Source organism: Ixodes scapularis, unplaced genomic scaffold, assembly GCF_016920785.2.
Source record: "Ixodes scapularis isolate PalLabHiFi unplaced genomic scaffold, ASM1692078v2 PGA_scaffold2__306_contigs__length_199485367, whole genome shotgun sequence".
Classification (NCBI taxonomy): Eukaryota; Metazoa; Arthropoda; class Arachnida; order Ixodida; family Ixodidae; genus Ixodes; species Ixodes scapularis.
The window spans coordinates 175621307-175640989 of record NW_024609857.1 but is presented as its reverse complement, the minus strand read 5'-3'; the positions used below and the strand labels follow the sequence as shown (position 1 = coordinate 175640989).

General features: G+C 44.2%; 1 pseudogene; it reads left to right on the top strand.

Annotated features, from left to right (window-relative positions):
- The window catches only part of LOC115328070, a 124568-nt pseudogene that overhangs the window by 96784 nt on the left and 8101 nt on the right, over window positions 1-19683 (top strand).

Here is a 19683-nt window from a genome sequence, read left to right as displayed (position 1 = left end):
TCTCTAGACTCTGGGATCGGGATACGTCCGACGTATATGTAGACTCCGTGTTCCGGGTACGGTCCGACGCATTTTTATATTCTGGGATCGGGATACGTCCGACGTATATATGGACTCCGTGTTCCGGGTACGTCCGACGCATCTTTATACTCTGGGATCGGGATACGTTCGACGTACCTTCAGATTCCGAATTCCGGGTACGTCCGACGTATCTCTAGACTCTGGGATCGGGATACGTCTGACGTATATGTAGACTCCGTGTTCCGGGTACGTCCGACGCATCTTTAGACTCTGGGATCGGGACACGTCCGACGTATATGTAGACTCCGTGTTCCGGGTACGTCCGACGCATCTTTATACTCTGGGATCGGGATACGTCCGACGTATATGTAGACTCCGTGTTCCGGGTACGGTTCGACGCATCTATTACTCTGGGATCGGGATACGTCCAACGTACCTTTAGATTCCGGGTTCCGGGTACGTCCGACGTATCTCTAGACTCTGGGATAGGGATACGTCCGACGTATATGTAGACTCCGTGTTCCGGGTACGGTCCGACGCATCTTTATACTCTTGGATCGGGATACGTCCGACGTACCTTTAGATTCCGGGTACCGGGTACGTCCGACGTATCTTTAGACTCTGGGATCGGGATACATCCGACGTACCTTTAGACTCAAGGTTCCGGGAACGACCCACGTATCTTTAGACTCAGGGATCGGGATACGTCCGACCTACCTTTAACCACAGTGTTTCTCTAACAGTAATTACGAGATTTATTTTTTAAACATTAGTTCAGAAGTTAATTGATGACAAACGTTACATCCGACAGTTTTTTTTCTTCCCACCAAGGTAGGGCAAAGTTAACATGGTATTGGGGTACTTCTCCGCGCCTCTTTTTAAATATTATACAAAACAAACTCTGTATAACGCTAATAGGGATTACCCCAAGAAATTCACACCTACATTAGCCGAGGCGGCTAGTGTAAGGGTGAATGTTTCGGGGTAATTCCGAGGTCAAGCGCTGGCCTACGGATCGCCGGGTGGCGGGTTCGAATCCAGGCCGAGGTGCCCGCAATATGACAAATGCTATTTGCTGAAAGGGCACCATGTAGCCGAGCCTTTGGTTGCACGTTAGAAGGGACGATTGAAATCAACCCTCAGTCTTTCGCTGGGGCGTGCCGGATGCCTTTTGTTAGTTTAGCACTGAAAATCACAAACTTTGGCTTTTCAAGATTGAAGGAACACATCATCTAGACGATGGACATAACCTCATCTTCCCACTGACAACGGACATTACGAAAGTCCAAAAGTCATAAACTGATTAAATGCGGGAAAATTGAAGTAAAGAAAAGCAACAAAGAGACAGAGGAAAAATGCGATAAGATGAAATGCAAAATCAGGTGGACAGAGTGATATGTGATTTTAGAAATGCAACTTAAGTTTTCGTCAAAACAGTGAGAGATTAGAAACGTTGTTTACGTTGTTCATGCCGAATGACTCTATGATCTCCCGGCACTGTCTACTGTTATGCCCCCATAAAAGTCTCGACCCTTCAAAACGAGGTTCGCAACATATGCAGGAACTACGTGTACGACTACGGTACGACAGTAATCAAATGAGGCCTTAGAAGTTTCATTGTAATGTTCCCGGAGTCGGTAATTTGTGTGAGAATTCCCCTGGTGTTTCTCTTGAAGGATTCGTTGACCTACTTCAACTTTACCTTCAGTCAACCTCTGTCGAACATGAGGAAAAAGTCTATCGCCGAAAGAAAGGAGCTTGCATCGGCTCTTGTGTCGGCCCTGTTCTCAGCGAGATTTTTTCTCTATTCATTGAAAAAGTTGAATTGGCGCGTACTCAAAACTCCTCTCCTGGCTGCCATGTTTTCAGATAGGCCGATAACCACTCAATCATTCAACCTGACTCAGTCACCACTAAAAGTATTATAGACGCCTTTTTCGGTTGCTCCTCTGGTCTTACTTTCACGAAGGAAGAACCTCGAATGAAGGGCTACAGCACCTCGATCTCCAGCTTCGTGCCAGTTCCTCGGGTCTGTTCTGAGCCTTCGAGAAGGTCCGTTAAAACTGTTCTTCGATTTCAACGCAGTAACGTTAAGGAGCCTGTGTCTCAGGAAAGCCGGCGTGGGTGGCGAGGGCTAAAATACAGGATTGGTCAAAGGGTCATGACGTCACAGTCACATGACCTCGCGCGAGAATTCCAAAAAGCCCCCAACGCCCACGGGAAACTTGACGTCACGCGTGGAATGAAAGTGATTAAAACATGACAGGTAATGCGAGTTGAAGGTCGGCGCATTTGGCAAAAGATTTCAATTTATATAGTGATTAATTTGCCCTAAAGAAAACAGTTTGAAGAATTTTAGTCGGCATTCGAACCCACGACGCTTCAGTTGCGAGGCAGACACGCTACTGACAAGGTCACAAAAGGCACTCTTTCTTTTTTTAAACTATGCTAAGTTTATTGAGTTTTTGAAAGCTTTTTCCGAGCAAAATCAGACAACCGACACGCCGGCTGTTTGTCAGTTAGACTATGAGAAGCCTGCCCGTTATACTGCCACGAATGACAAGTGATGAGGCAAGGAAAACTGAATTAAATTAAACGTTTAATGGGGCGAACTTGTGCCCAAATTAATAAAAGAAAAAGGAAGCAGTAGAAAGCAGGAGAGCGTCGCGGGCGTCGATGTCGGCGAAACCGCAGGATCGAGCGCTGAAACCAGACTGACTGCGGCTTATGTACAATCGGCACGGAATGAAACCCGAACGCCGGAACGCGTGGACATCGAGACAGGCTGCTCCACCTGGTGGGCCCCTGAAAACCAATGAAAATGCGCCCGGGCTTCGAGGGTGCGTGTCCTACTAAGATGTGCTCGACCCTCGCGCGGCGCGTCTGGGACTTCCGCGTTTCGCCGGTGGCGCGCTGTAAGCGCCGTCGCTCAGGGTGTTTTTGTGTCGTCGCACTGTCGCCCGGTCGACACCTGCGGCTTGCACGCGGTGCGAGAAGGTCGATGCTAGGAGCAGCAGCAAGCTGCTTGCGCGCGCGCCAGCGGAGCACGCTCATGGAGTCTTCTCCTCCTGGCGTCCGCAGTTTTTATTGTTTGTCATACGTATCGTAATTTTATAATTAGCAGTACTTATAGTAAAACAGCGCGACATACGAGACAGAACCACGTGGCACACGCGGTTTCTGAGAAATAGTGAGTCGTCATAGACGCGAAATAAAATTCGTTTATTGGAACAACCGTACTCTTTCTGAAAAAAAAATATCCAACAAACGAATTTTATTTCGCGTCTATGACGACTCACTATTTCTCAGAAACCGCGTGTGCCACGTGGTTCTGTCTCGTATGTCGCGCTGTTTTACTGCAACAGACCACGACGCGGATGCCCCGGCGCCGCAGCAGCAGCTTCAGCAACAGCCTGGGCCGGCTAAATAAATGACCCTGTCCGAACAGGATGTATCGCAAAGAGCTATAGTCATTTTAAGCGGCCGCCCATTATCCACAATAAACAGGATTGTGCAGGCGTTCCATTAAGAGCAGCGGATCTCTTAGTACTTCGTTAATTCGCCTCCAGCACCTAGGACGGAAGCCATTCGACGAGGCATACTTTCAAAGAGGCTGGTTACCAGGTCCGAAGCGCGCAGCCGCTCCCACTCAGCTTCGACCGCAGCCCACAAGTCGTCCGCCGAACGCCGATGGAGAGGCCGGTGGGAAAGGCTCTTCTTCATGGCCCCCAGACATTTTGAATGATGTTCATGTCTGCTCCTTGGGGAACCACTCAAAAACCATTACCCCCCGGTTTTCCAACAGCTCTGTCACTGACCGTGCCATGTGGATTGGGTTGCGGTCTTGCTGGAGGTAGAAGTAGCCGTCGCTGAACGGGCCGTCCATAACGTACGGCAGTAGAACGGTCTCGACGACGTCCATGTAAGCGGCGGCGATGAAGCGGCCATCAAGGCGCACCAGGGGACCCAGTCCGTCCTTGGAGAGCGCGCCCCACACGCTCATGGAGCAGCGGCCGCTACTGGCGACGCGCTAAAAAATGACCGGGTTGAGCCTGAAAATTTTTTAAATTATTTCGTCAGCGCTTGTCTAAGTTGAATGTTCTATATGGCATAAGTTACATGAAGTAGCGCGCCCAGCACTAATACTTTCGGGAAAACTGGTGCTCAGTAGTAATTGTGTTTGTCAAACCTCTAAAATAAAAGCACATGTTAGATTCCCCGCTTTTAAGACAGAGTAAACTGAAAAATCGATCGCCTAGCATTCTCAACGAAATTGTGCAACTCTTCGATGATTAGGCAAACACTTACCTGGTTCAGTCGGCTCGCCAGATCCGCTGACGCTTCTCCTAGCGCGTCATGAAGGCAGATTCATCGGTGAGCAGTACGTTCTGCCAGTCTACCACTGTCCACGATGAATGTTCTAGAGCGAACAGCAGCCGCTTGTGCCTGTTGTCAGCCGAAAGCATCGGCTTTCTGGCAGGCACGCAGCTGCGCATGCCAGCTTTGTGCAGCCGCTTACATATTGTCGAAACACTGACCCTGAGGCCCAGTTCATTGCGTATTTCTTTAGCCGTCAGTGTTGGGTCGTCTACTGCAGCAGCCACGATCATTCGGTCTTCAGCGTCCGTCGCCACCTTTGGTCTTGAGCCACGAGGAAGGTTTTCGATACGCTGTTCGTAATGGAACGCTTGCAAAAACCTTTCGACAGTCGACACTGGGCGGCCGCTTAACCTGGCTATAGCTCTTTGCGATAGGCCCTGCTCAGACAGGGTGATGAATTTATTCGGCTCCGGAATCGATATCCTGGCAGATCGGTGGTTACCAAAGAGAGCTTCAGCGAGCAATTCCTCGCTTTTTATAAGAATCGACTGATAACCTCGCACGAAAACATGCGCATCGCTTAACAAAAACCGAGGCATCCGCGTCGCGGTTTGTTGTAGCATTTTTATTTTTTTTCTCGAAAAGAATATGCTTCTGCCAATAAACAAATTTTATTTCACGTCTATGACGTTTCACTATTTCTCAGAAACCGCGTATGCCACGTTTTTCACCGGAGCCTCCGCGTAGTTCCGGTGACAGGTCATTGAGCACTATGGGTCTTCTGTGCACGAAATGTTTCAACTTTCATTACGCCCTTGCAATACACAAAGCAATAATTAATGTTAGCACTGAATAGATAAGACTGGTCATCTGATACATAAAAGCGATAAATAATGGGAGCGCTGGACAGATCGGACCAGAATCTGCACAGAGTGGCGTATTCTTCAAGGCTCAAGTTGCCACAATTAACAAAAATGTTTGTTGAGTGCGCGAGTTGCTAGACCTGCATTATGGCATTCGCAGCGAGGCATACGAGCCCGAAGAACAAGGAAGGTTAGTGGACGAGCTCTGGGAGTGAAGGTATGGATGTTTTTATGTATTATATACTAAATATTTGTGCTAGCAACCTTCAGTTGGGAGCCAGCACTCGTCAGATGTCCCAACTTGTTCTTCTGTCTCGTATGTCAAGCTGCTTAGCTATAAGTACTGCTAATTATAAAATTACGATACGTATAACAAGCAATAAAACTGCGCACGCCAGGAGGAGAAGAGAACATGGCCATGCTCCGCTGGCGCGCGCCCAAGCAGCTTGCTGCTGCTCCCAGCATCGACCTTCTCGCGCCGCGCGCAAGCCGCAGGTGTCGGCAGGACGACACTGCGGCGACTCGAAAACACCCTGAGTGACCGCACTAACAGCGCGCCACCGGCGAAACTCGGAGGTCCCAGACGCGCCGCGCGAGGGTCGAGCATATCCTAGTAGGACCCGTACCCTCGCGTTCCGGCGTTCGGGTTTCATTCCGTGCCGATTGTACATGCGTGAGCTTCTGGAATAATCGGCGTAGAATGTTCGACGCGTAGAACATTCGGACCTCGAACAAGCCCAACAGGATTCTCGAATTTACCACAAAACTAAATTGCAGGAATAACAAAAGATGCGTCGCTTCCAGGATTCGAACCTGGCTTTTCGCGTGGGAGGCAGGCGCGATAACCGGTAGGCCACGCGCACGCTGCCTATTTGACCAGCTGCGCGCGCGGCAATACCACACGCAAACACTTCACGTGCACCATTTTTAGAGACGTGTTTTGATGAAGTCCCACCACTCCTTGTCCTCTAGAAATCTTTTCGACGTAACATTGGGAGTGCACCTCAACTTGGCCGCAGAATACCGCATGATCGCTTGGCACGGATGCCGCACTCCAGATACGTACTTCGAGATCGCTAAACCCCATGCAGTCCGAGCATCGACAAAACACGCAGCACAATTGGAGAACCCTCCTTGCTCTCAAGAGACAACCATTTGAACACATTACAGTCAATTTTAAGCTCTACAGTAAAAATGCACTTCAGTTTTGCCCAGAAAAGGTAAACGTTGCTGCACTCCACGGACACGCAATCCACTCCACAGACCCTCACAAAGCACAGTTTAGCGACCACGATACAATGAAGCCTTTCTTGTCAAGCCACACTTTCACGGGGAGCAATTCAACGTGAAAAAAAGAGAACTTTTTGCTGCTTTGAGCCACGGGCAGCTTTCTTATCTGCTTGAAGACATCGAATAGGCTGAGGAGCGCTGATGTACTATCGGTACAACGGTACTGGTTAGACTGCTAAGCCAGTGTTTGAGTAAAGTGTCTTGGTTTTACCGTCAGAAGATATTCCCAAAAGAAGTGAACCAAGAAGAACCTGATTGAGTCGGCAACTTCCATGTAATAGCTGAGATGTCTCGACGTGGTCGCCCAACCCGTGGTACTCGTTATCCACGGTTGCAGGTTCCCATATCCTGAGCAGTGGGGTGCGGCCGTGAAGATTGTTTTTTTTTTTTCTTTTTTTCTATCTCAGAACAATCGAAAACGCTGCTAAAGCTTGGGGGTCACATTCACGAGCCCGAAGATATCGCTTTCCAGACTCTAAAGCGGTTTGCCCCTTCGCATCCCTTCCATTCGCGACTGCCAAATAAACGTGGCCCAATGTCTGTGGGTGGGTTGTGCCTGCGCCGCAACAAACCACTTGCGCCACCTGCAGGATCGCAGGGTATGACACCACCCAGAAGACATACCTTTTGGAGAGCATTTTCAAGCGTCTTGTCCAAGAAGAACGTTTTGCTGGTATGGACGCCAATTTCGGGTTCTATTGTTGCGACGTGGGTGCTGACAGATCCATGGGCACGCCAAGATCTTTTTCCACGCCTGTAGACCACTTAACGGATATGAACTCCGATGACTTTGTGCCCCACTCTCCTATCCAGCTCTGTTTGACTAGTTCTTATTGATTCTTGCCCGGAAAACCAACCGTAGCCTACGAGTTCATCTAAGATTGTTTCAATTTCTTGCTTTGAAGAGTATACAAAGGACACTTTGTCCACGTACGCCTGGCGTTTGACGCATGCTCTCTCCAGCTTGAGGCCAAAACTCGACGCGTAGCGATGCACCTTGAGGCACAGTGGCTCCAGCTGTAGAGCGAAAAAATGGTTGACATGGGGAAGCTTTGAAGGACAAAACGCTGAACGGAAACTGGGTTTTCTTCCTTCCCATTTATTAAAAGCCGCGTGGTGATGCTTTTGTAGCACAGCGCTATCGAATCTCTCATCACGTCACCCCATTCCACGTCATTCCAAAACCTTCATGAGCAACATGTGGGTCACTCGATCAAACACTTGACCCTGATCCGTCTGCAGCACCGCTAGTGACTGATGACCTTCCACTGTCGCTTCACTGAGAAATCCTATGACGTGGAGATTGCAATAAATGGACCGTCCTTTTAATTCGTAGGTTTGGTGCTCTCAGATGATGCTTTTAAGACTAACGTACAAACGCCCAGCAAATATTTTCGCAATTATCTTGTAGTCCGTGTTTAACGACGGAAGTTTGTTAATTCTGGAATTTTTTCACAGGTTTTGTACTTTTTGAATTAGCACAGCTAAGCTTTCTTTCATCGATTGTGAAAGTAGATGTATTTCTTGTATGTCTTGAAACACTGTCAGCAGAATGGGGTGGAGGAGGATTTAAACATTTAAAAAGACTCGGAGCCCATTCCGTCCGAGCCCGAGGCTTTGTTTGCTGGCAGATTCTTGATTTTCCAGTTGATTTCTGCTATACTGATCGGTTGATTCATGCAGTCCTCATGTTCCTCTGACACTTGCGGCCAATCGTTAACAAAATGATCGGTGTTGTTAATATCGATGTCCTCCCTTCAGAAGAACTCACTGTGGACGATCGCAAACATCTCGGTCCCCCAGCAACCAAAATTCGATTATCATATCAAAGTCAGTGATAAAATACAAAGTTACTTCTGTACGCATTTGTTCCGGTGAAGTTGTAAGCGGTGAGTTTTTGTCCGGTGATTGTGCGGAGAATCAGGCATATTGACGCTTATCGCGACGACTAGTTTTGCATGCTTCGTTCACCAAAGCGATGGCTGTCGCTGTGAACCATGTGTTAAGCAGCAAGTAAGTAATGTTAATAATTATTACAACACCTTTTAGGATTCGCTTCCGTTGTTTCCGCTCTGCCCCTTCTGGCACGTGGCATGCAGGAATCACACCCATACGCGCCCAGGTACCATACCGAGGCTGCAATCGGATTTCATCTGGTTGTAACTCTGTCGCAGAGCCGCTGCGACAGTGCGACCGCGATATATTCATAAGTGCATATTACAAGGGCACATATGACTACAGGATCAGGAGGTCAGCCCCTCGCGTGGTCTACCGAAATTCTAGTATGCTAGAGTAGCGAGTGCTAGAGTAGTCGGATTTACATATTCATGTAAATCCCGAATTTTAAAATTTTGAACGACCGGGGTACGATTCAATATCTTGTGAACAGACAACTACAGAGAGTAGTTGACAGTTCAGAAGATAAAAGAACAAAAACAAAAAATTGTCCAGTTTACACGATTGTTTTGCAATTACTCATGAATTGTCCGGTCTCACCCCAACCACCCTCGTGTATTTACAGGCGTGTTAGATGTAGATCTTACTAAAACAAAAATATATACATATTTTAATGATAGTGCGAAATTACACTTGTGCAAGCTGCGGGGGTGCCTTCCCCCAACAGCACCCAAAGCTGCTTTCAAAAATTTTAATATTTAATCTGCGCATATTCAGTGGCGCTGGCGGGCGGTCCTGTGCTTACAATGCGGGTCTCCGTACATAGCTCATCTATAGGTCGAAACGGGTAGGGATGAGGACTGAACTAAAGATTCATGGGATCTGAAGCATAGACGTTCCCCAATCGCGATGCACTAAAACAACCGGAGACCGCATCCCTATTTTACATTTCAAATTGGCTGCCCTATGTCATCAAAACATTCAAAACATTGAAACTGTCAATATAAAACGAGTGTTTGGCGTAGTACAATCAACGCCTTTAACCGATGGGCACGTAGCTGCGCATCCGACACTCAACTAACTACCCATCATGCATTCCTATGAATAAAATTAGAATATTTCTGTGTGCTCTGTGTTCTTCTGTCGGCTCGTCGGCGTCGGCATCAGTGGCACGACATTTTAGTATGAAGAAAATACTGAAATGACTGCAGGAACGCGGATTAAATATACACAGAAGTCTGTTCTTTTAACAAGACAAACTAGTCAAGCACATGACAGGCGAGACGGAATTTCGAACGAGCATGAATGTCCGACGAGACGAACGATCTAATAATGAATATTTAGGTACCTAGGACATTCAGGCACTTTGGACATTCCGTCTCGGTTGGATATTTTGTTTTGATGGACATTCAGGCTCGTCGTACATTCAGTCTCGTTGAACATTCAGACCATAAGCCGCATTCTTGCTGTTCTGCAGTGGATTGTTTTAGTTGTAGTGGTGTCACAATAAATTTATAAAACAATTTTCAATATCTAAAAAGTCCATAGAAAGATTTAGTAGAGCTTTCCAATACTTCCAATAACGACGGTAACGACACCCGATAACGATGCGATGCACACGCGAAGGCGTCGGGGGAATATCCGGTATCTTTATTGGAGTCATTGGGGCAGTCTATTAAAACAGCCTAGTCTATCAAAGCCCTGCATCTCAAGTGTGAGCAAGCATACGGCATCGTTGGCTTGTCCATTGGATATGCTCCCGTCTCCTCAGATACGCGTTATTGTCTACAAGTAGAGGTAACATTTTGCTTTGAGGACTTATATATTGTAGTCTCTGAAGGTTTATACACCGACAAAATATTAACCTGCGTGGTTTAAAAGAACAAAAACGCGTGATATGTGTAAGGAACGAAAAGCGCGACTGAAGCAATAATTAATAGAAGCTAATGTTTCGCCATCGCAAGCTGTTTTGCGCAATGAATACAGTGCTGTAGTTCTTCCCTTGAAATGTTTCGAACCTATTTCGTAATGTTCGTGCCCATTCGGCATATTTTCCATTTTTATGTGTAGCACCCGATATTTCTGACGACTGAACAAATATTAAGGAACAAGCCTGAACTTAGTAGTCTACATTTTATTTCAGAAATCGAAGAAAGGACTTGACATAAACGGACAGGCAAGTTAATTTAATCAGCATGTTAAAAGAACCACACTCCCTTTGATATTTATAAAATTGGCGAACGTAAGCCACATCTGAATTTCTAATAACTTTTGTAAAAATTGCTTTGCAAACAAGCCAATTTGGTGTGGAAGAGTTGGAGCAAAAAGTGGAGACAATTGGCACCCCTCGACAGCGGCGTCTGGCCAAACGTTCGTACAAATCCTGTTTACTAAGGATTACTCAAGAGGACAAAGTGCATTGCCTTAGTTGTCACACCGGTGGCCAAACTCAAGCTCACAGAACGCATCACTGAGACCTCAGTACGTAGAGGTGATGTATAGGCAAAATGCTGGGGCGAGCGGTTAAACATTGTGACCCTCAATATCTCGTGAATCCGAGGCTCAACCTCATTAGCTTGTAATATAGAACTTGCTTTACCTCTAAACTCACAATGGCTCATTGATAAAAAAAGTATTCTTAACTATTCATCCTTGTTTGTAGCGCCATTTGAGAGCAGATTATCAATGTACTAGAAAAAACCTCATTCAATTCTTAAAGATAATGTTTGCCGCGTGATGGTTTTGTGTGTAACGCGAGTCAGGTTATTCTAGATAGATCTTGAATCATACCTTTTTCCAACCTGTTCATTTTTTTTAGTTGGAAGAAGGAAAAAGAATGTCGTAAACATAAAAAATGAAATGTTGCTTTAGACGAACATATAATAATAATAACTTTTATTTGGACTTCTTGAGTCACGGGAGAGTGGGCAAAAGGTAAACAGACTTTACCTGACAAGGCCCCCCGACCCTTATACATCGCACAGCAGAAAAAAAAGGAAATGGTAATAACACAAACAGACCAACCAGTTGCAAGCATAGAAATATTTGATTAACATGTGCACATTAAAGAGGAAAACATGTTTTACAATCAGGTTCAACTTGAATACACAGAAATATAACGGATGGCGTATGGCTATACGCTTCTCACAAAACTGCAAATACAAATACAGAATACAAAATACATATCATTCATACATACATGCACTCATACACAAATACACAACTATTCAGAGGCGTCCAAAACGTAGTAAAATAGCGCAAAAAAAATAAGGACAAGAAGTATACTGTATAAGCGCTTGCCCAACCAACGTACCCTACTAAACTTTAGACAAACGTCTGAACCTATTTATTTTTATTTATTGATTCACTTTCTCGCAGCGCCAGGCAGGAATTACAGTGTGTGTGTGTGTAAAGGGGGGGGATGTACATCAATGTGATACGCTTGAGCAATACAAAGCAGCATAACAGAACGCGCACACGCATACCCAGTACACGGCAAACAAAAAAAAACAAAAACACTTCTTACAATGGAGCAAAAAATAATGTCATTGTACGAAATGTCAACAACCTCCGAAGGCAATTGATTCCATTCGCTAATATATTTGGGGAAAAAAAAAGATTTAAACTGGTTTCTATTATATTTATATTCACGTACCTTTAGTTCATGATCGACACGATGAGAGATATAATGCGGGGTGAAATGTAGTTTTCGCGCTGTATACAAACTCTGCAGTGGTAAATGTTAGGATATAATTTTAGCGCATTACAAATATAATCCCGGCGGATCTGGAAAAGAAGCTAAATTTGAGACCTGTATCGTTTTTGAGATAAATAAGCTAAATTTTGAGAAAAAAGTACTTATATTAACTCGCATCATAAGCACGAATATTCTGATGACACTAAAACAATAGGTTACAGATACAGTGATACACTGTCATCAAATTCGTAACAAGACATTAAACGATCCTTATCACGGAGTGAGAAACTTGCTTACAAATCGCCAGCGCTGTGTTCGAAAATGAGTATTCTCAAATATTTTCGCTTGATTCTGAGTTCCTCTGATACAAGTATTGTATTTTTATTTCATTGTAGCGAGTACCGGCACCACCTTGTAAATACACGTGCTGCACAGAAAGAGGACGTCGAATGGTGGTGAATTGGCCAGATGGCAGGCCCTGTGGTGTGTCTTCAGTAAGCTATAAATGTGCATATTTTTTCAATGTTTTCTTCGCTTTCGATGAATATTATAAAGTACGCTTCTGACAAATTTATATGATCCACAATTGTATTAAAAATGTGCGCCATTCAAAATGTATAGGTAATATACTCAAAGACAGGTTGTTGCTATAGCAAAATACTTTGCACAACTGAGTGTTGCAACTGTATTCCGTTTACGCTCAGACCAGGGGCTCCGACTTCAGCGCAAGCTTTCTGCTTTGCTAACACAAGTGTGAAAACACCCAGGCACGCGCAACCAAAGCACTGCGGAAGCCAGCGAGCTCGCGGTGAAGGCGGAGGAGGGGGAAGGAAGTGCTAGAGCTTAGTTGGGGTCTTGGATCTTTGTCCTCGTTCAATAGTGGTAGGTTAGGCGGAAAGAAATAAGTGCGGGGGGAAAGAAAGGGTCCCCATAAGTTCTTCTGTGTCGCCAGTGTTGGCGGAGATTTATGTGAACTTTCTTAATTCTGCCGTAATTGATGGAATGAGAAAAACCCTTTCGGACAGCTGTGTTGTCAGTAGATATGTCGACGATATCGTTTTGTGTGCTTTTCAGACTGGAGTGGAGAAAAAGCTAGAAATGTTAATAAGTTAATCAGCTCCTGAGCTGAATTTCCCGGTGGAGCATCCAAAGAAAAAATTGGATGTAGTTCTTGGATCTACAAATTCATGTGGGTGAAGCATTATGCTGGAAAAATTGAAAAACAAATCTAAATCCCATCCATTCAACAAAAAGCTGCCACTCTAAGACTGTAAAAACGGGCGTTGTTAGGTCACTGATCACTAATGTTTTAAAGAGATATTGTGTACACTTCATAGTGAAGGCTGTCAAAGGGCAGTGTGAGAAGCTGAGCAGCGCGGGATACGAAGACTTCATTAGGAGGCACTTGACCATAATGACCAGGTCAAGAAAAGATGGAGAAGATCGAAAACAAATTAACAGTCATGCCCTATTTCTACGCGATTTCTCACAGCCTAAAAGCTTGTGCGAAGAACTTTGGTGTAAATGTGGTCTTCAGTATGGATTTTAAGTTAGGCAACCTTACCTCCCCCATTTCAAAGAGAAAGAAAGTGGTGTTAGAAAAGACATAGAAATAAATCGGTACCTTGTAAGAAACTAGTCGTGTAAGAGATACTTTTAGCCTGTGGGTCTAAGTATATGGGCGCAAACTTCCAGGTGTTTGAATAATAGACTAACTGAGCATAAAAGAAACGTAAAAATCGAAGCGGCCGATACTGAACTAGCAACATATATACAGGAATGCAACTGCAGAGACCAGTGGTCGGAAACGAAAGTAGCACACTAAGAGGTCAATGATGTCAAACGGGTTGTAAGAGAAACAATTAGAATTACGTCAATAGGCGACTCTATTAGCCAATCATCCATGTACCTTGCTGACAGTACCAGGGCGTTCCTACGTTTATAATTATTTTGGTTCTTGCCTTGTGCGTATGTGCGTGTTTGTTATGTCTCGTTTAGCAGTGAAAGAATTTTTGGAAAGTAAGCTTTCAATACGAAGGTGACAAAAAGCGCGCCGTGTAACGTGTTTTTTGTTCTGCTTTAGGTTTTCTTATTAGATCGGTGGGCTTGGCCTGCAAGGTCGTTGCGGGCTGGTGGGGGGTTCCCAGAAGTGTGAGATTTGCTCGAAGGTAGAATGACCTCGCAAGGTCATGGCGTGTCATTAGTGTTTACATTGGTGGCTACAACGTTTGCAGGAAAAATAGAAAAGAAAGGAAAAAATAGTCTCCGTTGTGTTGGTTGGTGACGGCCTCGGATAGAAAGTGTGTATTTAAGAACAAAACGATTGGGCGAAGACGAGCTGGTGAAGTGTTAACATAATTTAAGACGAAACCACGAGACTGGGAAAAATGAAGGATAACTCAACACACAGAGTCCCAAACACAGTTGATTTTATTTCACAGAAGTTCATGTTTATATAGGGTTTCGGTGGCCCACAAGCCAATGGAAAAAAGACAGAAAGTGAAAACGCTCTTTACAAACCCGCATAAGAAGGATTGCGCTCAAAAGACATCCTGAACAGGACTTGGCACAAAGCCGAAACAACAAGTAACAAAAGAAGTTTGGTTTAACCTTAATCATTTCCCTCGAACATCCTTCCTTTTTTTTAAATTAGATAAGACACAAGCGAAAACTCGATCCACCCTTTCCGGACCGAACCAACAGGGCCGTGGAAAGAAACCTCAAATATTAAGACACCCAACCGAACACAAAACAAAAGAAAGCACACAACACACCACTTCGTGTGTGGTTTTGTCTTTCGCCTTTTCCAGTCTCGGGGTCTTGTCTTAAATTATGTATATAAGAAGTCTACTGAATAAACGTATTAGCTGAGTATGAGATGTCGTCTCATTGAGTTGTTTTCCTGTCTCTTCTATTTTCGGTTTTTCAAGTTTTTTGCACACCCAGTCTCACGTGGTTTAACAAAATAGTAAGCTTTTAGTCTCAGCTTAACGGTGAACGGAGTGAATCTCTGAGAAAAGTTATCTGGAGGAAAGCTCACTGGAGAAAAGCTCAGTGCAAAACCGGCGGATGCAGAGAAAAGCAAATTGGCCCTTGAGCGGATGCGAAAAAAGCTCCCCGATTTGATTTGATTTTCCTCGCGAAGCAGTGGGATCATGCTTAACCTATATCATAATATGACCATTAAAATTCGTCAGTTTTGGACAAGATATGTCCTTTTCTTGAAATATTTGCGAAACTTACTGGGTATATGGTCCCAAATGAATAATGAATAATTGCAGGCGAGAGTTTCCTCTGGTTTACTCAGTGAGCAACGAAAGACTAACTGAAAACGTTATAAACTTGGAAAGCAGGAAAAAGTTCGAAAACTTAATCATGCCTGCCCAAAGCCTAAAAATCAAACCTCTACATGCTGCACACCCGAAAGTACATGTACAACAACACGGTGTCTGAAAGTATCTTCGAAGCTTCTTTTCACCTTTGAAAACCGGAGCTGTAGGACCGTTCGCCAAATGACGATTCGTTACACGTCAACAGGTAGCAAGGTAATTCATCACATAGGGCGATTCGTCATTGGGCAGTTTGTCACTGTGACAATTTGTAAAACAATTAACGTATATTTTTTTTTATATTCGTGACATTTCTTATACTTGACAAGCATATTTCTGCCGAGTATAGTTACCAGCGGCCCTTCCTCAATTTATTTATTTCTTCTCGACACAAGAAATCAGGCTTACTGATTTCTAATAGACATTGACTAACTATGTTTTGTCCATCAGAATCTTGGCCTCCCTCTTAGTCACTAATGAAAAAAAGAATGGATGGCAGAGTGATCGGCAGTTGTGGGCTGTTACGTGAAACGTTTCGGTCCCGCATGCGCAATCTGTCTACGTCGCGCAAGTGAACGAACTACATTGTCAATGTGTCGCGCATGCGCCGTACCTCTGTCGCGCTCCAGAAAGTTATATATTCTATGCTTCCAAGTTCCAAGTTCCAAGGGAGTGAAGACAACAAATACTACAGGATGAAGCTGTTATATCAACTAGTTTCATTAGTAAAAAGCAGTCTTGGGTAAGTTACTTTTAAAAAGTAATTCGTTACAGTTACAGTTACTTTCAGAAAAAAGTAGCGAAGTTACCGTTACAGTTACTGCAACAAAAGAGTAACTCGTTACAGTTACAGTTACTTTTAAAAAGTAACGACGTTACTTTTCAGTTACTTTCTATAACACAAAAAATGAGGGAAAAAAACGAGAAAACGCCCCTCAACGTTTTATTGCATAAAATTAAAAAGTACGCTTTTTACTTCATACTGTAACTTAGCAGCAGTTGCTTCTCCAAGTTAGTAGGGAGTTTTAGAATAACGTAAGCAATTTTAGCGCACGCTAGCGCTAAATTTAGCGCTTATATTAGCGCGCGCGACGCGAGAGAGTTTTAGAATCGCGTTTCTCCGTCGCGATGCAAAAGCCCAACCATCTCGCGCTTGCGACGCCACCAAGTTACAGTCACAATTTTTATTTCACCCACGAAATGCTGCAACTTTAGAAAAAAAAACTAGTTTTTTTTATTCAGAGTATTAATTTGGATTTGTTTAAAAATGAGAATGCGACGCGAGCGGTTGACCGGTCGTGTCCGCTTGCGTCGCCTCGGCCAGAGAGGTCTCGTGTACTGACCTTCGCACATTGTACCCTCGCCGAGAAATGTTCGTGCGTCACAAGCATCAAGTTGCCGGGGATCGTTGCCAAACCGAGTACAATGTAGTCCCATATTGAAAATCGAAGTCGCGAGGATGCCGCCGACGTTGCACTCACGACGCAGCTAAAGCAGCCGCCGACATAATCCTGGAAGCCGCCATTTTTTTAACTCTGCTCGTCTTGGCTTTAGCCAACTTCTCATCACGAATCCACCCTGGAGAAGCGCAAAGACTCTTTGCGTACGCACGCTATTTCCGAGAAATAGCGCACGTAAAATTGCGCACGCAAAGCGCAAAACCTGGTTTGCGTTCGGAGCATGCGCAGTGGCGACGACGCTATTCTTAGCGTACGCAAAGCTATGGCGTGCGCTACTCTAAAACTCCCTAATGTTTGAAAGTTTCAACGCCAGAGTAATGGCGCAAATCGAAATACGAAACATGCGCAGTGCGGAGTAGAGGCGCTAATCAAAATACGAGACATGTGCAGTGCCCCCCACGTGTATTGTTGTTTCACGGTTGATGCACCCGATTAAAAAGCGTTTGCATAGGAAAAAGAAAAACCACAACATAGATAGGGCTTCAAGACACTAAGATGTAAGTGTTCAGTCACTAAGTACAAGCGCGTGCTTATAGGTAACTAGATATTTTTTTCATAAAATCTACACGTGGCTATATTCGGGTCGTGACTCGCGAGAAAGAACGTATTCACAACTTTGTGCAAGGCCAACTTGGCACTCGAAATGTCGGACTAGACGATTTGCAAAAATGCAAGGAATGGCTAAATTGCACCTCGTTCAGTGATATATTATTCATAAAACACTGAAAAGTAACGACAAAAGTAACGTCGTTACTTTCATCGTTACCTCAGAAAAAAGTTAGAGAACTACAGTTACAAGTTAGATTTTTAAAAAGTAACTCGTTACAGTTACAAGTTACCAAAAAGTAACGAAATTACAGTAACGCGTTACTACCCAAGACTGGTAAAAAGATAAAGAAACAGAAAGAAAACAGCTTCGCCAAAATTAAATGCATCAACAAACAACGAAGTTATCGATTAGACACCATAAAATCTTCGGAGCTGAAACGGTTCACCACAACGCTATTCATACTAACTTGCAAAAAAAAACTTTATCTGCCAGAGCGTTTTACGGCGCCCTGCAAGCTGTGAATGAATTTGTTCTTTTTACGGGTGTCCCTTATTCTGCTTACATACTTGCGACGTGATTAATAGACAGAATGGGTGATTACTAATTTCTGAGGACTTTGCCGAATAAACGTCAAGGATATTACAAAAAAGGACAACTTTTTTTTAAATCAAGTGACAAATTATAATTGTGATAAATTGACATGTGTGACGCAAAATCCGCTAAGATATGAAAAAAAAATCATTGAGCTACTCTCCGCATTCGCTCAAGGGCTGGTGAGCCTTTTTCCGCACCTGCCGGTTTTGCGGTGAGCGTTTCTCCAGTGATCCTTTCTCCGCCGCCCAAACGGAATACATGCACCAATTGACGCAAAGATCAAAATGTGTAAAATATCGCTAGAAACATATGGGATGTACCAGAACACCTCTTAAACGTTGCCGCTATTAGCTCCCCCACTGGTGTTGTTGCCGCTGTTACATCTCTAATTGTTGGCGCGGTTAGCTCCCAAATTACTGCTTTTTTATACTTAAATGCGCGTAGCCTAATGCCAAAACGAGAGGAACTTTGTTCTCTTATTTCCTCTTGTGATGCTAAAATTGTACTAACCTCCGAGACTTGGCTTCATCCCGGTATAGACAGCAATAAAATATTGCCGAATCACCCCGAGTTTATCATTTATAGGCGAGATCGATACGGCCGTGTGGTGGTAATGTTTTAATATGCGTGCATGAAAGTATCCAAAGTTCCCTTCTCCTTATCTCCAGCACTATCGAAGCAATCTGGGTATCAATGAAATGCTGTTTTAAATCAATCTTGCTTGGCGCCTGTTATAGGCCACCCGATCATCATCTAATTTTCTGCCTCCTTTGCATGACGAGCTGTCCGCTTTAAGTGTGCAACTTCCTGACCATCGTGTTCTTTTATTTGGCGATTCTAATTTCCCGGATATTAAATGGAATTCGCCTGGTGATTGTGTTTATGGTACCAGTGACTGTCGTGAGCTTGTTAAACTTTGTTTGTTTAGAAATTATAAGCAGTTTAACCTGGACCTCTCAAATTACTTCTCAGTCTTCTCAGATAAATTTGATAGTAGGGATTTGAAGGAAAACTGGTGTAAATTTTAGAACAAGTTATTAGAACTTGTTGAAAAACATGTACCAAGCACCACCATAAGTTCCCGATCTTCTAACCCCTAGTACTCGCGCTCACTGAAAATACTCAACAATAAGAAGAAACGCCGTTTTCGGACAGCCAAAAATAATAGCACCACTGAATCTTGGGACAGGTATAATGAATGCGCGAATGAATACAAATGCATGCTTGCGGAACAGAAACGTGTTTACGACTAGGGAACCCTCCCATCCCTGCTACTCAATAACCTTCGCCAATTCTGGCAAGTTGTTAACCATACTCGACGCTCGCCACTTAACCTGGAAGATGAATTTAAAACAAACTAGAGGCGAGTCAGTGTGCCTCAGTTTTAAATGACATGTTCTCTGCTCAGTTCACCATTTCAAGTCCTTTCGTATTGTTAGCAACCATTGCTAAAAACCTCCCTTGTATGGATCCAATATATGTTGATTTTGACGGTATTGTTAAAATTATTAAATCTATGAAAGCGTCTTCACCCTGTGGTGTCGAGAACATTAATTATAAAATACTGCAGCGTACTGTGTTAAGAGTCGTTTTTTAACCAAATTGTTTTAGCAGTCCTTGAATACAGCGTCAGTTCCTGACGATTGGAGAATCGGAAAGGTCA